At 34.3% G+C, this 18,156-nt stretch overlaps 1 long non-coding RNA gene across 1 annotated transcript; it reads left to right on the forward strand.

Annotated features, from left to right (window-relative positions):
- The first annotated feature begins 184 nt into the window (after positions 1 to 184).
- LOC133803460 (uncharacterized) lies at positions 185 to 1,825 on the forward strand. The gene is made up of 2 exons (XR_009877967.1): positions 185 to 569; positions 1,546 to 1,825. It is a non-coding gene; the product is annotated as an uncharacterized LOC133803460 (long non-coding RNA).
- Positions 1,826 to 18,156: the final 16,331 nt, after the last annotated feature.

The raw sequence follows: 18,156 nt of genomic DNA on the forward strand, positions 1-18,156 counted from the left end.
ACGTTTAGTCAGTTTTTTCCATTGCAGGATAACATATTAATTTTGGGAGAAATGTAAAATATAATATTTTATTTAATTAATACAACTTTAACTAAAAATAAAAAAATAAAAACAAAGTAACTTTGTCAACAATGGGCAATGTTGCCAAAAAAAAATAGAATTGAATATATGGTATTTTATTAATTTTGAGACCCACATTAATATAAGCAACATTTTTAGCACTTGCATTATTGATACTCTTACAACGGTTGCTTATCTCCAAGTTAAACTTCCAAAAGTGAAAAAACCTCCTAGCTCTTAACCTTGAGAGAGGGTGACATTTTCCTTCGTCTGTGCTCGATCTTCGGCTTCCACGGCCACACCATGGAAGGTGGGAAGAGAGAAACGGCAACGGGGCCATCATCGGGGAGCTCTTCATCTCATGCTACAGGAAATAGAGAAATTCATAAGGAAATGAGTGAAAAACTAAGTGTGGTTGTGAGCTTCGACTAGATGAAGATCAAATGAGAGTACTCTTTTTAGGGTTTGTTCATGGGCTTCTGCTTTCATTCAAGAAGCAAATTGAGAAGGTCAAATTTGTACTTTTTCTTTCTTTTTTTCTTCTCTTTCATCTGGCTATTCTTTTCCTTTATTTATTTAAATTTTTGACTTAATTTAATGGAAATTGTAGGGGTTGTTTATTGGGTTCTTGAAACATGTGAGGATTTTATCCAATTGCCCAAAATTGATAAATTTTTATTATATATTAGTTCAAGGCTTATGTTCTTTTAAAACATTGAAAATATGAGATTAATTCTTTCGTTATTGTCTGATATCTATACCATATTTGTTAAATATCTGCTAATTATCCAATCTTTTACCAACCTTTTGTTTTCGTTAGTTATTCAATTTTTTACCCAATTTTTTGTTTTTGGGATTAAGCTTAATGCTACTTTTCTCGGTAACTTTGTTTATATTCTCGTGGATCTAGTAGCTAAAGTAGTGGGATGCTGAACTATCACTTGATTTCTTTACTATTATTAATATTCAACTATTTAGAGTGGATAGTCTGATATGATTGAGTTAGATTTCGCAATTTGTGTCATATGTTTTTTTTTTATGAAAGTAGACAATGTGTTGGAAAAATTAATCTATTCTTGAAATTAAAATGAGATAATTTACTCTGTGGAGGAATTTAGGATAATTTAATACCTACACAATCTCCCTCTTCTTATATATCATTAGTGAAAATTTTGCAACTTAGTATAATGATCAACTCACTATTTTTTTCTTGTTTTTACAATATTTTTTTAGCCCATACCTAAAAGTAGAAAGTGATGCATGTTAAAATGGTATTAACTCATATTTGATAATACGTCTATTATGGCATAAAGCACTCCAAAAGATGCGATTAAACTTATTATTAGGCTTTTAGAAAATCTTTTCTACTGTTGTAATGAGTTTTGTGCTTGTTTCAAGTTGTATATGTCACTAATTTCAATTTGTTTTGTCATCTAGTTCTGTTGATTATTATTTTTTTGCCTGCTAACTTGAATACTTTATCAGGTGCTAAATCATCTATTTGACCTTGCTGGCATTATGTATGGGCAATTTGGAATTCCATCTTTGAAATTTTTTCTTCCTTTCTCTTGTACTCTCCTGCTGACGGTTTTCATCATCAGAGTTTGCAATAATCAATTTCTGAATTGGATAGAAAATGAATTGATTTGACTTCTCAGTTTCATCCCGACACTAGAAGAAGAAGAAAGTCATTCTCTATTTTAGTTTTGTGCAAAATTATGGTAAAATTTTTGTTTTGAATGAAAATATTATTTTTATTTTTGTATTTTTATTTTTATTTATTTTTTAAATATGTTTGGTAACTATTTTTATTTTTAAAAACAAAAAATAATAAATGCGTTTGATAACTTTTATTTTTATTTAACAATATAAAATGAAGTGTTGATTTGAAAAAGAGAAGAAAAAAATAAAAAAGTCGAAAACAGTTTAAAAAAAATATTTGAAAGTGAAAAAAATTTATTTTCAAAATTTAATAAATTTTAATTAAAATTTTAAAAAATAATAAATAAAAATAGAGTTACCAAACACTATTTTATGTTTAATTGTCAAATTTTTAATTAATTAAATAAATAAAATATTTTTTTAACAACACCTTTATTTTTTAGTGGTTTTTTTAATTCTTTCTCGATAAAGTGTTGAATTAAAACTTGGAAACTGTAATTTTTTTTTAATTTTTAATTTTAAAAAAGCAAGATAATATCTTCTCATCTATTGATTGTGTTCATAACTTACATCTAATATACATTTATTAAGTATAGAATATAGATATATCTTTATACAAACCTTACCAAGTATTTAACTCTATTGGTTTTAGTTTATTTTATTTTATTGAACAGAACTTAAGGATAGTTTTTTTTTTTTTTAATAAGAACTTAACAATAGTTTATTAAAAAGGTTTGATAGATTTTTTTTTTTTTTTTTTCTTTACTTATATTCAAATTTTTAAAAAATATACTTAAAAAAACAATATTAAATATATTGTCTATACTAAAGGGCACACTAATTACAGAATGAGTCACCGATCATATGCGATCAGCAAAAATTGCACTACTTTGACCACTTTCTTTCACAATAAACACTTTTGATTAGGATAATTTTCGATCTTGGACAGCATGGATCGGTGATCGGAATGTTGGATACGTCCGAAATAGTACATAAATAGAAAAGGTTGTCAAAGCCTACCGCCTTAGAGTGAGATTGGGTGCGATCGACAAAGATCGCACTACTTTGACCACTTTATTTCTTAAATAATACTCTTGATTAGGACAATTTTCGATGTTGGACTGCATGGATCAAAGATTAGACTGTTGGATACGTCTGAAATGGTACATAAATAGGAAAGGTGGTCAAAGCCTACCACCTTAGAGTGACAACAAGTGCGATCGAAAAAGATCGCACTACTTTGACAGTTTCCTTCCATTAAGATTACTCTTGATTCGAACAATTTCCGATCTTGGAACGCATGGGTCGGCAATCGGACTGTTGGATATGTCTGAAATGGCACATAAAGAGAAAAGGTGGTCATAGCCTACCGCCTTAGAGTGAGATTGGGTGCGATCGACAAAGATCACACTACTTTGACTACTTCATTTCTTAAAGAACACTCTTAATTAGGACAATTTTCAATCTTGGACCACGTGGATCAGAGATCGGAACATTGGATATGTCCGAAATGGTACATAAATAGGAAAGGTGGTAAAAGCCTACCACCTAAGAGTGAGAACGGGTGCGATCAAAAAAGATCGCACTACTTCGACAATTTCCTTTCATTAAGATTACTTTTGATTCGGCCAATTTCCGATCTTGGAATGCATGGGTCAGTAATCAGACCGTTGGATATGTCTGAAATGCCACATAAATAGAAAAGGTGGTCAAACCTACCGCCCTAGAGTGAGATTGGGCGCGATCAACAAAGATCGCACTACTTTGACCACTTCATTTCTTAAAGAACACTCTTGATTAGGACAATTTTCGATATTGGACCGTATGGATCGGATATCGGACCGTTGGATACGTAGGAAATGGTACATGCTTAGGAATGGTGGTCAAAGCCTACCCCCTAAGATGAAAACGAGTGTGATCGATAAAGGTCGCACTACTTTGACAACTTCCTTTCATTACAATTACTCTTGATTCAGACAATTTCTGATCTTGGAACACATGGGTCGGCAATCGAACCATTGGTTATGTCCGAAATGTCACATATATAGAAAAGGTGGTCAAAGCCTACTGCCTTAGAGTGAGATTGGGTGCGATCAACAAATATCGCACTACTTTGACCACTTCATTTCTTAAAGAACACTCTTGATTAGGACAATTTTCGATATTGGACCGCATGGATCGGAGATCGGACCGTTGGATACGTTCGAAGTGGTACATGATTAGGAATGGTGGTCAAAGCCTACCCCCTAAGATGAAAACGAGTGTGATCGATAAAGATCGCACTACTTTGACAACTTCCTTTCATTACAATTACTCTTGATTCAGACAATTTCTGATCTTGGAACGCATGGGTCGGTAATCAAACCGCTGGTTATGTCTGAAATGTCACATAAATAGAAAAGGTGGTCAAAGCCTACTGCCTTAGAGTGAGATTGGGTGCGATCGACAAAGATCTCACTACATTGACCACTTCATTTCTTAAAGAACACTCTTGATTAGGACAATTTTCGATCTTGGACCACATGGATTCCAAAATAGTACATAAATAGGAAGGGTGGTCAAAGCCTACGACCTAAGATCACACTTGTTTGACCACTTTCTTTTCATAAAATTAGAGTTAATTATTTTTTTAATTAAATTTTTAGAAAATATTTATAAATGAAAATATTTAATTATGATTTAATTCTTCTCCATTTTGTAGGAATAAATTGAATTCTTAGAAATTTTTAAATGTAGAAAAAAGAGAATAAATAAAACTGAAGGAGAGAACTAGAAAATTAATATTTTTGAATTTAAAGCCCAAAATAAAATATGTATTTTGGTGCATAGTGCAAAATGACCTTTAATAGTGTGTTAAAGTAAGTAAATGTCCATGTTTTTAATTTTGTAGTAAAATAGCCTAATAATCTCTTTAATATCACATATTACCAAATATGTCATTTAACATATAACTATTTTATTCTAAATATTTTAATATTATGGTATATGTATATTAGTTTTTATTTTAAAATTATTTTAATCTTTTTTCATTTTTTATGGGTTGTTGAATGATATACCATACCACAAAATATATATACTGAGTTGAAAAATAATATACCATCAAAACTTACAAAATTATTACTAAAAAATGTATATACTATGACAATAAAGTTATATACTACCATTAAAATGTATATACCATGATACAAAATTATATACTACCACTATGTATATAATAAAATAGAAACTAAATATCACAAAAAAAAAATTATATACCATACCACAAATAACATATATACTAATTGGAAAATAATATACTAACAACCTATAAAAAACTTTAAAAAATCAATATAACTTTAAAATAAAAACTAATTAAACAAAACTAATATACATATATCACTATATTAAAGTCATATAGTCCTGAATAAATAAATAAATTATAAAAAATGACAATTTAGGTAATCAACAATGTAAAATGATCATTTCTCTATAATTTTAAAAATAATGACATTAACTTCTTGATGCCTTTATTTTAAATCATTTCTTATCATTTTTCCATGAATTTTTTAAATCAATGCCCACCATTAGCTCGGCCTATCCGAGAGCTCCAAGGCAATTAAAAAAAAGCCTACACTCCCTTAGAAAAGGTATAATGATACATCAAAACTGTTTATTCACTCTTGGTTTAGAGGAAAATGATTAGTTATATATACATGGCCATTGGCCTGTATAATTTTATAATAATTATAAAATTATAAATATTTTATCAACGAGTATTGGTTCAATATTATTCTAAAGTGTCAGATGCTCTTTTTATATCATTATTATTTATATTAAATATATAAATGAGCAATAAAAAATGAGGATACATTTTATTTCATGTACAACTTATGATGTCTAAGGAAAGTAATTAATGTCAATAATTTACAAACTTTTCATTTGTCTTTTGCAAAAGTTGGATGATGAATTTTATTTTAATGAAAAATAAGAAAATTAAGATATTTAATCATTTTAGAAATTTGCAAAAATTAAGAAAAAAATCAAAATATTTAAAAATTTTGCAAAAACTGACAAAAAAAAAATCAAAACATTTTAGAAATCTTCAAGGACCAAAAAAATCAAACAAATAAAATTCATACCAAAAACAAATCCTCGTAAAAAATGTTTAGAACTTAATATTTTTTTCTTATTTAAATCAAATTTTGGTACACCATTAAAAATTAATAATATTTTAATGTAAATCAAATCATCTTGGCATGCAAAATTAATATTCTTGACTATATTTTTATAATATATAAATCATATTTTATTGCAATTTTAAAAATAAATATTGTTTCATAGTATTTTTTTAATAAAAAATTAAATTTTTAGATATTATATATTGCAACTGATATAATAAATTATTTCTAAGTAAAAATAAATATTTTTTAGGGTTTATATTTTTTTGGACCCTGTATTTTATTTTATTATCTGTTTAGACCCTGTGTTTTGATAAATTACTTTTTGGACCCTATGTTTTGTAAAATGGTTACAATAGAACCCTAAACTTAATTTTGATGAAGAAAAAATTGAATATAATAACACAATTTTTAAGTAGAATGATTTTATTTTTGTTCTGAATTGTTAGTTTGATAAATTATTTGTGATTTTAGTTGAAAAAATATTTACTAAAATCAGATTTAGAGTTCTATTTTAACTATTTTACAAAATACAAAGTCTAAAAAATAATTTATCAAAACACATAATCAAAACAAATAATAAGACAAATCACAATGTCTAAAAAAAAAATATTTAAATAAGATTTTACACACTTCAATCATCTCACTCATTACGAGTGGTGCCCATTTATGATCATTTGTTCCCAAACACATACACACCAATGTAGTTAATGTATTTTGCTAAAAAACCCATGCAAATTTACCATTTCAGCCCTCATTAATTAATTTGAAATACCAAAATATACCTCTAACATTATAAAAAAAAATTGACTTATATTGTAGCAGGTTAAATAAACCTACAATAACCGGTAAAAGTTGATAAAAAAGTAAACAAAAAATCTGTCAAAAGCTGTCAAGAAGACATATGTCCTTTAGTGGGGTTCTCCACGGTGGAGCGTGACTAGTCACGTTTTTTAAAAACGTTATTGTAGCCAAAGCCATATAAATATATCTCTTTACTCATTTTATATAAAAACAAAAAAATTGTATAGATAACGAATTTTTTTTTATTTTAACAGTTTTTTTTTTTAATTTTAACAGATTTTTTTTTTTTAAATTTTAATAAAATATTCTAAATATTTAACGAAATATACTTTTAAAATTAATTAAAAATATATATTTATTAATTATATTAATATAAATTCAAATATTATTAAATATCATTATTATAATAACATTTAATATAAGACTACATATTTAATAATTATATTAATATAAATTTAAATTCAAATGTTATAAAATATCATTATTATAATAAAAGACTAGATATTTAATAATTATATTAATATAAATTTAAATGTTATAAAATATTATTATGATAATAATATATAATCCTAGTTTTTTACTAATTATATTAATATAAATTCAAATATTATTATTTTAATAATATTTAATATAAAACTAGATATTTAATACTTATATTAATATAAATTTAAACATTATAAAATATTATTATTATAATAATATATAATATATAATTTTATTTTTATTAAAAAATTATCATTTATATTTAAAAAAAGTTATTATATTATATATATTTTTAAAAATCATAAACAATATTTTAGTTTAATTTTTCTTTTAGTATGTTTATGTCATTCTTATATATGTAATATTTTTTATTTATCTGAAATTTATATGACAATGATACAAATTTAGTAAAAATAATTAATAAATTCTATAAATAAAATTAAGCAAACGTGCATTCCACGTTGCTTGTATCTAGTAATTTATAAAATATGACATAGTTTTTTTTTTATAATTAAGTTGTTTTGTAATTTTGATTTTATTGTTTTAACTCAAATATTTAAAAAAAACATTTTACTATACATTTTTCCAAGTTTTTATTTTAATGTATATTCACTTTTTTATTTTAAATTTTAAGTAAAAATTAAGTTATTTTCAAAGTACTTTTATATTCAGTTTTTATATTAAATTTAGAAGAAAAAAATTGATTTTATAATTTTTGTTCTGTTTTTTATTTTTTTCTATTTTGAAGCTATATTAAATCAGTTTCACTCTAACCAATAGAAGCATGTAGTGTCATTATTTCACTCTCGTCAATTAGTTTTGTTGTCCGTATTTTGGTCGTCTAACACATGGCAATTAGGAGTAATCAGCGACAGGCCATGAAGTCCTCAGGGTGCGGGTCCTCGATGATGTCCAATTCGGCCAAGTCGTGGATGTCTCCATGTGAGGCCTCGCCTCGAGGTCTTCCCACAAGGCGTGGATGTCTCCATGTAAGGCCATGTCCTGAGCCAGTTTCCAAAGCATGGATATCTCCAGATGAGGCCATACCCCGAGGTTTTCTTTCGAGGAGAGGATGTCTCCAAGTGAGGTCACGCCCCGAGGGGCCCTTCTTACTCGACCATTCTTCAAGTCCAGGACTTTGGTCCTCGGGCCTAAAATTGATGCCAGGTGTCAGTCATTGCGGGTGTGGGCCTCGAGAGGATCATCTGACAACTTTTGGTGAGCCTCGATTAGTGGTGTCGAGTTCGTACACTTAACAATTGACATTTCCCACAGCGCTGCCAGACATGGGAAAATGTGCGTCGCGTAACATGCCGACCTTGAGGGCATGTTACAAGCTAGGATGGTGCTCGGTCAGATGCGCACACGAGGGTGCAGGCTGGTGAGCATGCTGATGCCTAGTTTGTATGGCAGTGGCATTTTCGTAAATATCTTCAATATTGCCTGGATATGGAGGGGACTTGGTAGGTTCCATATTCAAGGGTCAATGAACGCTATGATGCAATCGGATTTGGGAGCTTCAGAGAATTGGCGAGCTGAGAGCCAAATATGTCTCCCAAGCAAAAATCATGTATCTTCCTCGTAGAAGGCTCTTTGTAGGGGGAGCACCTGGTGTCAGCTCTCCACCACCCCCTGGCACAGGTGCGTCAAGTGAGCTACTACTAGTTGGGAGGACTAGTAGGGCGGGCATATGAGGACCACGAGGGGACTCATATGTCTCCATGAGTAGGAGTACTCATGGACATTACCGGGCCGCCCCGGTAGTGTGTCGAAGTGTGCTGCCAGAGGTTTATGGGTACGGTTCCCTTGGCTTGCTGGGATGCCGCTTGCATGGAACGTGGCCCAAACCTCCAAGAGACGTCATGGTGCACCATGGCCATGAGTCTCGACACGAGATGGCACGGGAAGTCATTCGTGGGACTTACTAGCATACAAGGATTGAAGAGTGCGCAATGCTTGAGAAGGACAGAGGTCCAGTGTGTGCTACTAGTCTGGCAGCTAGTCTCGAGGGCATGCCAACATGCGTGAAGGCATGGTGCCTTGAGGATTGGACCATGGACGTATGGGAGTCCTTGGTCTGTGACGTGAGCTAATCGGATAGTATCGAATGGGGCATGATGAGAGGTGTTGGCTCTTGGCCACACATGCTACCTTGGCTTGCGAATGTCTAGGTGAGCATCGGTGTTGGGATTTGCCTTGCCATAGTGAGAACCTATGGACTGTAACGACCCAAATTCACTATTAAGGCTTAAGGGCCTTGAGTAGTGTGCCTGGAGGGCATAATGAGATTTTGTGTGTGACTTTAATGAGTTTATGACTATTTGATTATTTGAGATGCATGACTATGTGAATTAGTATGCATGTAGACCTGATTATCTTAGAAAGAGCATAATTGTAATTTGGCCATTTTGGGCATGACTGTGTTGATATCTGTGATCTGTGACTCGAGACGATCCTAGAATGAGCGGGTTAGCGGAAAAGTCAAAGCGGGAATCTTTACCCGGCTTGGGTTAAGCCTGGGGAGTTTAAATGAGAATTTGGAAAATATATTGAGGTTAATCTTGATGATGAGGAATGTATTTTTGGTGATTAATCAGGTATTGGGTAGCGAGTGGGAATTATTAGGAACACTTGAGGAATTAGAGGGAATTTGGGTAATAGGACTAAAATGTCCCTACATGGGCAAAAAGGTTTAGAATTATTAGGGAGGGCATTTTGGTCTTTAGGCTTGTTAGAGATAAGTTAAAGGGAGCTTTATACTTAGTGGAAGTGGTAGAAAAAGAGTTAAGGCTGAAAAAGAAAGAAAGAAGGAAGAAAAAAAGGAAAAGAGAGAAAAGCTGAAGGGTTTTGTTCCAAAAGAATCGGTTTGTGGCTCTCCCACCATTTCCCTTCATTTTTCTTGGAGTTAAGCTCAGTGGAGAGCTAGGGTAGGCTGAGCATCAAGGATCCTAAATTAGACTTGAGGATTGGCAAGGGATTAGCAAGATCACATCAGAAATTTGAGGTAAGTTCTTGGAGATTTCAGTTTTAGGGCTTGACTGGTTTGAGCTGTGTATTTGAGCTAAATAGATGGGGATTTTTTGGAAATCAGGCCAAGGTTGAGAAGGAGCAAGCTAAGGAGGTCTAGGGTTCAACTCAAGGTCGAATTTCCATCCACAGTATGATTTCTAAGTCCTTAACTTTGATGATTGACTGAATTTCTGGGTTTCAGGTTCATTATGGTAGATCTTGAGTTTTGGGTTGTTTGAACTTGGGTTATGAGTTCTTGGGATGCTTGGGATGAGTGTGAGGTGTTGATAAGTTTGTTTTTGGGTTTGGGAATGATTTGGACAAGTTTGGGGTTGAAATGGTTGAAGGAAAATCGCAGAAACGATTTTTGGGTGTGGCCTGTCTGCAACTAGCGCTACAGCGCTAGTCATTGGGCGCTGTAGTGCTAGGCCCTGTTTCTGGGGGTGTGTTGTTCTGCTTGTAGCGCTACAGCGCCCTCTTTAGAGCGCTGTAGCGCTGCACTGTTCACAGAAAGGGGATTTTGGGCTTTTGTTGAGGGATTTCGACCTAGGGTTCGGGGCTCGATTCCACCACTTTGTTTTGGGGATCTAGGACTTCTCGGGGGCTCGGGATTGGTCCCGAGGCTAGGTTTTGGACTTGAGATTTGGTAATGACTTTGACTTATGGATTTTTGCTTAGGTAAGCGCTAGGGCTCGAATAGGATCGTGCTCGAGGAGTCAGGTGATCAAGGCTATCGAATTGAAAGGTAAGAAAACCGTAACACCCGAGGACGGGGCATGGGCCCACAGTGTTATTTCAGGGCATGGCCCTAGATTGTATTACGTGTAAATGTATAACCTTAAATGAATTATTATATGTTTGAATGATTATTTCGAAATGTACTATATGTATGAATATAATGAAATGAACGGCTAAGGCCGAGAGCGGTGAAGGCCGAGAACGGCCTTGGGGGCGGAAGTAACACTTAGCACATGGAGTGCTTATAGCCAGGGTGGGACCCAAGGGATACATGAGTTATCCTTACGATAAGGACCGAGACCCCAGGCTTTGGTAAGGCCTCTGGGGCGGCATGGCCGTGCTTGTTCAGTCTGATGGTTTTCCTATTTATCAGTGGATTATATGTCAGCTATATTCTATGCATATGTTATATACTGTATGAGTTTTCTTGCTGGGCTTCGGCTCACGGGTGCTCTGTGTGGCAGGTAAAAGCAAGGAGTCAGTCAACCGGCCATGAGTATGGAGAGCGTGGGGGCGGCGCGTACATGTTCGGCCTGCCTGACTGCTTTGGTTGGGGGCATTTTGTATATGGCTGTATTAACTTATTCTTTTGATAGTTAACCTGGTGTAAATCTAATTTTGAGTTGTAAATATTTTGTAAACCTTATTTTTGGGATCCCAGATGTTTGATACTTAATGTTTTCAATGAAACTAAACATTTTCAAAGAGTACAGCCTTAAACTCTGGTTTAGTCACACTTTTGGTTTTTGAAACCTCGTAGAGTCAGCTAGTTGCACAAATTCCGTTTTAAACTCACTTAGTAACAGCTCTAAGGTAGTAGGGCGTTACATGGACAGTGTGAGTGTCTTGGCTAGATAGCCTTGACGCATGATTGCACTCATAGATGCTTGAGAGAATGACTCAGCGAGAGTTGTTCGAGAGACGGAAGTGTGCAGAGGCACACGGTCGCGCGAAAAATGTGCCCATTGTTATTCGAATGGTTGGAAGGCTGACCTTGGCTCAGAGGAGCCAAGGTGCCGCACGGGCATTTCCACTGTCAAAATGTCAGCCCGTGACAGTTGGTATCAGAGCCAGGTTCATCTCAAGTTGGGATGAACCTGGTTGGCCCATCCTAGAGGGGATGTAGGTGTGACAAAGGATCAGAAGGTCTAGATACTTGAACAGATGTCGTTGAGCCATTTAGTCACCTAGAAAGGATCAATAGGCTGAGATGGGATGAGACTTGGTTGCTCTTCTTCGTGGGAATACTGGACATCCTAGAGAGGGGACAAGTTATGGTCTCTTCAAATCAGAAAGTTCAATGATGCTAGAAAGACAACAACCACGTGCAATTGTGGAGGGGCACTACAGATTAGTTGAAACTCGTTTACATGAGACAAGGTTTGATCGAGTGGTCAAGGTTGTATGCTTGGTTCACTAGTTCAGGTTTGCCTGAGTGACAGTGTAAGAGCGTTGTTGTTGAAAAGGGAACTTATACGTAAGAGTGTGGAAGCATAATAGTGGCCGTCAGACGCTTGTTAGTCACGACGGTGATCGAAAGTGGACAACTTTGTGGAATCAGATTAAGATGAGCATGGAATGCTTCAGTTGCTACTTGTGTGCCAAAGGGGATCACATGGAGACCAAGGTGGCAGTGGCTGCGATTGTCAGAGGATAGTCGTACTTCGAAGTGTTTGTATGTTATCTTGTTCTGACCCGGAAGGGAGGCGCCGAGACAATGGAGTGGGACGTGTTGGCTCACAGAGATGTTAGCTTGTGTGAGCAACACTAAGGCATTGTAGGAGATTCTGAGTTGTGGAATATATGCATCAAAGGCCAGCATGGCCGAGTAGACCACATGCAATGGTCAGAATAGTACTAGAATTTCTAGAGTACTGGAGGGCTGTGTTAAGGAAACTTAGTACTACAAAAAGGCTTAGGGAGGCCGAGATGGTGGTTGAGTTTAAACGTGGGATGGAGGGCCTTGCTATTGGGACTTAGTGACCATAGAAGCCTAGAGAAGCTGCCCGGAGGGGTGAGATGCTAGTATAGAGCAAATTGATAGCTATGTGGACAATGCACGCATAAGGGAATCGACAGTGGTGCTACACGAAGTAGTTGACTCAAGAGTCAAATCCTATGGAGTGCACTTCTAGATTTGTTGTGTGCAAGAAGATTTGGGATGGTCAAACGTTCTTACGTGTGGGCAAGTTGTCGAGGACTCCAACAGTTGAAGTAGGGGAGAGACCTTCACGATTCAAACATCCAAATAGCAGACCAATGTTCCATTACAAAAGCATCGAGATGAGTTATCATGGAGATCGTTAGTTGTTCATAATGTAAAGTCAAGGAGACTCAGAGACAAAAACAGAGCCAGTTACCTACGGTTAAAGTCGTTAGGACTCAGGTACTAAGGTAACATCAGTGCAACATTTGCCTAAGGTGAAAGTCAGCAGGACTCAGGTACTAAGGCAACATAGAGCTGTCGAGGGGCGAAGAGTCAGAATGACCGAGGCATTAGTTCGACATCATCTTCAAAAGTGATTAATGGAACGAGGGACCGCACGAGAGAAAGCGATTAGCTTGCGAGCTATACCTTGAGAGGTACACCTCGAGAAGAGAAGTTATTCCCAAGTTGAAGTGGGGGAGCCCACAAATTCATGTGTTAGGAAAAAATATATTTGCCTCAATGGAAAAGGTAAGAAAATTACAACTCTATGAAAAATATTACAATAGACAAGGATTGATTAAATAAAGTGTTACAACTCTATAACTGAAAATACAAATGAACAAAAGAAGAAGAAGAAGAAGAAAAAGAAGAAGAAAAAGAAGAAGAGAATAGTAAAATACAACTCTAAGCAAAAGATTACAAATAAAGTAAAGTGTTTGAAACAAAAGAAAAGAAAAGATTACAACTCTTAAACAAGAAATACAAGTAAATAGAGAAGAAGAATATAAAGATGAAAATCAATAGAATGAAAGAAAGGAACAAGAAACAAAAGACAAACAACTCTCACTCACACTACCAAAGTGAAGAGTGTTGGGGATCACCAACTTGAATAAGGTTTGAAACCTTTGTCCAAAAGCTTATTTCCCCCTAACTCAAGCACTAAGGGATCTCTCACAGATTATAGGAAATGCTTTATGGAATTATCAAGCCTCAGGGTGTTTCTAGCCAAGTGCTCTAATGGATAGAAATGTTGTGTCTTTCAAGTGAGCTATAGGCTCTTATTTATAGAGTTTAGAGACACCCTTTGAATTTCAAATTCCACCAACCCCCATGGCTGTTACCAATGTTTAATTGGATTAATATAGAATTAAAAATAAGATTTGGGAGTTATTTGGGTTTTTTGAGCCGTTCAACAAAGATTGAAAAAACTGAAAAAATGGCCTGAAATGCACCTGTGGCCGCAGCCAGGGACATCAGTGGCCGCGGCCACTGCTTTCTGTCCCACAGGCCGCGGGCACCAACTTCCTGTGGCCGCGGCCACTGACCATTTTCAGCACACATTTTTGTGCTGTTTTTCCAAACGGTTTTAAACCCTCCCAAATGATTTTGTAACTCCCAAAACACATTATTGGGGTTAAAATCATATCTCTAACAACCATTTCACATATGACTTTATGAAATTCATCTCAATATTGTGTAACACCAAATTTACACAATAAAGTGTAATATTTAGAAGTTACAAATTTGTAACACCAAATATGTTACATTATTTGGATATATCTCATATATTTAAATATTGTAACTCTCTATTATATGTTACAATATGTGACACTCTTTGTCACATTTACATAATCTAAAACATTATATTATAATATAATATAATATTACATTATATTATAAAATAATATAACATTCCCCCACTAGATTAAATAGTTATCTATTGTAACACTTATTTAATCAATCATTATATTTTAAAATATAACATATCCCCCACTTGATTAAATAAGAACTCTCTTTTTCAACTTGAACTTTACTATAGTGTAATTATCACAAAATTTGTCGAAGATTTGGTTGTACTAGGCATTGAACCATCTTTTCATGATAACAAATCAGTGATAACACACACACCTTTGCGATGTTCACTTGAGACCTCTATGTCTCGCTTTGCACCGTTAATGGCCATGTGCACTTTCCATTCATGGACGTTCTTGAGAATACTCTCAATTCTCATGAGAGGCGGCACCACCCCTAGGTCCATATAGGTAGGATTCTTACAGTATTTTGTTACCAAAAATACTTGTCTTCACAAGACTGAATTCTATTAAAAAACCTTTCGGTTTTAACCCTCAATTTGGTAACACACAAGTACTCAATATCTCAGATGGGACTTGTTTTGAGTACAACTAATATTCACTTGATTGACTTGTTGTTACCTATTGAACCTAACACTAGTTGAATAACTAGTGTTAAGATAGGTTGCCATCAATTGTGAATCTCTTTAGGGAGTTTAAGTCCCATCCCTCGAGATGATGCAGCCACTAAATCCCTCGTTAGTGGCTTAGTGAAAGAATCCGCCAGATTTTCACTTGTTCTCACATAGGATATTGAGATGACTCCTCTTTGAATCAATTCTCTTACATATCCATGTCTTAGACTAATATGTCTAGACTTCCCATTATACACTCCGCTGTATGCTCTAGCCAATGTCACTTGGCTATCACAATGTATCGATATAGTAGATACATTATCTTTGATTAGGGGAATCTCTATCAACAGATCCCTTAACCATTCGGCCTCTTTGCCGGTAGCAGCTAGAGCTATGAACTCTGCTTCCATAGTGGAATGAGATATACAGGTTTGTCTCTTGGAACCCCAAGAAATTGCACCTCCACCAAGTGTAAATACCCAACCAGTTGTGGACAAGTTGTCCCCAAGATTGGATATCTAACTTGCATCTGTATATCCTTCTAAAATCGAAGGAAATTTGGAGTAGTGAAGGCTTAATCCTTTGGTTTTCTTGAGATAACCTAGGACTCTTTCAATTGCCTTCCAGTGATCCACACTTGGATTACTTGTAAACCTACTAAGTTTACTTATCGCAAATGCTATATCAGGTCTAGTACATTGGGCAGCGTACATTAGACTCCCTATAGCACTAGCGTACTCCAATTGAGCCACCGCTCTTCCTTCATTCTTCTCTAGTTTTACACTATGATCGAATGGAGTATTGACATCTTTAACCTTGAGATGGTTAAATTTTTTCAATACTTTCTCAACATAGTGGGCTTGCCCTAACGCAAAACCCCCACTATGTTTCTTTACTTTGATACCGAGTATGGTATCAACTTCTCCAAGATCTTTCATCTTGAAGGTTGATGATAGAAACCTCTTCGTTCTTCTATCCCTTTCATGCTATTAGAATAAGCATGTCATCCACATATAAGCAAACAATGATCATATATCCCTCACAAGTTTTGGAATACAAACACTTGTCTCCATTGTTATGTCTAAACCCATTAGACATGATAGCTTGATCAAAGTTCTCATGCCATTGCTTAGGAGCTTGTTTCAATCCATATTAGGATTTTACAAGTCTACATACTTTATGTTCATATTTTGGTAGGACAAACCCTTCGGGTTGTTCCATATAGACCTCCTCATTGAGGTCACCATTAAGTAATGTCGTTTTGACATCCATTTGATGAACATACAAGTTGTGTATAGAAGCTAATGCGAACAAAATTCTTATAGAAGTTGTTCTTGCAACAGGCGCATAGGTATCGAAATAATCGATACCCTCCTTTTGCCTAAACCTTTTAACTACTAATCTAGCTTTAAAGGTTTGAATAGTGTCGTCAGTGTGATATTTTTTCCTAAATACCCACTTACACCCAATTGGCTTAGACCCCGGTGGGAGGTCTACCAATTTTCAAGTATTGTTGGAAAGAATGGAATCTATCTCATCATTGATGGCTTCTTTCCAAAATGCACTATCTCTCAATTGCATAGCTTCTCTATAAGTCTTAGGATCATCCTCAACGAGAAGTACAATAGGAATTTTCCTAATGACTTCCTCTCTATTTCCTTCTACCATGTAGAATGAAATTCGTTGAGAGTCTATCTCATCCACTACTAGACTTTTATGATTTTTAAGCCTTTGACTTCTTCTAGGTTCAAAGGGTTGCTTTACATCCTTTTGAGAATTCTCCTCTTGAGAATCAACTTTGGATGTAGAAGCTTGAGAATTGTTCTCATATAACAAATTCTCCTTTAGAGATGTTGAAGCTTGAGAATTGTTGTCACATAACATATTATCAAAAAATTCAACTTCTCTAGTTTCAATCACAATATTAGACCTATAAGCTTTACTATTATTGGCATATCCAACAAAAGCACACTTTATGGCTCTTGAACCTAACTTTGTTCTATTAAGTTCGTGTTTCTTGCAATAAGCAAGACACCCCCACACTTTGAAGTACCCTATGTTGGGTTTTCTTCATTTCCATAACTCATATGGAGATATCTCATTTTTCTTCATCGGTATTCGATTAAGAATGTGACAAGCGGTTAAAAGCGCTTCACCCCATAAGTTGAAGTTCAACTTAGAAAACACCAACATAGAATTTATCATCTCTAGATAAGTCCTATTTTTCCTTTCGGCAACACCATTGTGTTGTGGTGTATAAGGTGCAGTGCACTCATGAATTATACAATTTTCTTCACAAAATGTATTGAATTCATCAGAGAAGTACTCTCCTCCTCTATCACTTCTTAGCACCTTAATATTTTTATTTAGTTGATTTTCAACTTCTAATTTATACAATTTAAAAACATCAAAAGTTTCATCTTTATGCTTTAAAAGAAACACATATGTATATCTACTAAAGTCATCTATAAAAATAAGAAAATACCTTTTACCACCTCTAGTTAAAACACCATTTAATTCACAAAGATCACTATGTATTAAATCTAGTAAATTAGATGATCTTTCTACACTAGGAAATAATTTCTTAATCATTTTTGCCTTAACACATGTTTCACATTTACCATAGTTTTTAATATTGCATGCAATCATACCACATTTTACTACTCTTTTCATGGTTGAAAAACCTATATGCGATAGTCTAAGATGCCACAAAAATAAAGAATCATACTCAACAATATAGGTGGAATTAGCATTTTTATTGATAACATTGAAAGTTACATCATTGGTGCACAATTTAACCATACCCTCACAAGAGTACCCCTTTCCCAAAAATACATTTGATTTGGTAAGTATAAGTTTACCGGACTCAAAAACGGCTTTAATGCCGG

Source organism: Humulus lupulus, chromosome X (genome assembly GCF_963169125.1).
Source record: "Humulus lupulus chromosome X, drHumLupu1.1, whole genome shotgun sequence".
Classification (NCBI taxonomy): domain Eukaryota; kingdom Viridiplantae; phylum Streptophyta; class Magnoliopsida; order Rosales; family Cannabaceae; genus Humulus; species Humulus lupulus.